The 273-nt window shown below is 30.4% G+C and overlaps 1 protein-coding gene across 6 annotated transcripts in view; it reads right to left on the minus strand.

Moving 5' to 3' along the window:
* Rabgap1l (RAB GTPase activating protein 1 like) overlaps nt 1–273 on the minus strand; it is a 718,519-nt gene that overhangs the window by 166,047 nt on the left and 552,199 nt on the right. The window lies entirely within an intron of this gene.

Consider the following 273-nt stretch of genomic DNA (forward strand, 5'->3'; position numbering starts at 1 on the left):
AATGTGATCACTATGTATATCTAAAATGTACCAATAAAATCTGATTAAAGAAAAAAGAATATTCCTTCTTTTCTATCACTTCTCATTTCAGATCAGTGCTTAGTATGACATCCATGTACTATTTGCAATATTTAAGTAACCTAAGTTCACTGCACATATAACATAATTGCATGCTTCCATACCTTTGTTCATGTTTCCATTTTTTCTTGACTGTACTCTCACAGTCATTTATCTTTTCCTAATCTGTCAAGACTCAACAGTCAGATGTTAATT

Source organism: Cavia porcellus, unplaced genomic scaffold (genome assembly GCF_034190915.1).
Source record: "Cavia porcellus strain 051 isolate PalLab524CR breed Dunkin Hartley unplaced genomic scaffold, mCavPor4.1 scaffold_29, whole genome shotgun sequence".
Taxonomy (NCBI): Eukaryota; Metazoa; Chordata; class Mammalia; order Rodentia; family Caviidae; genus Cavia; species Cavia porcellus.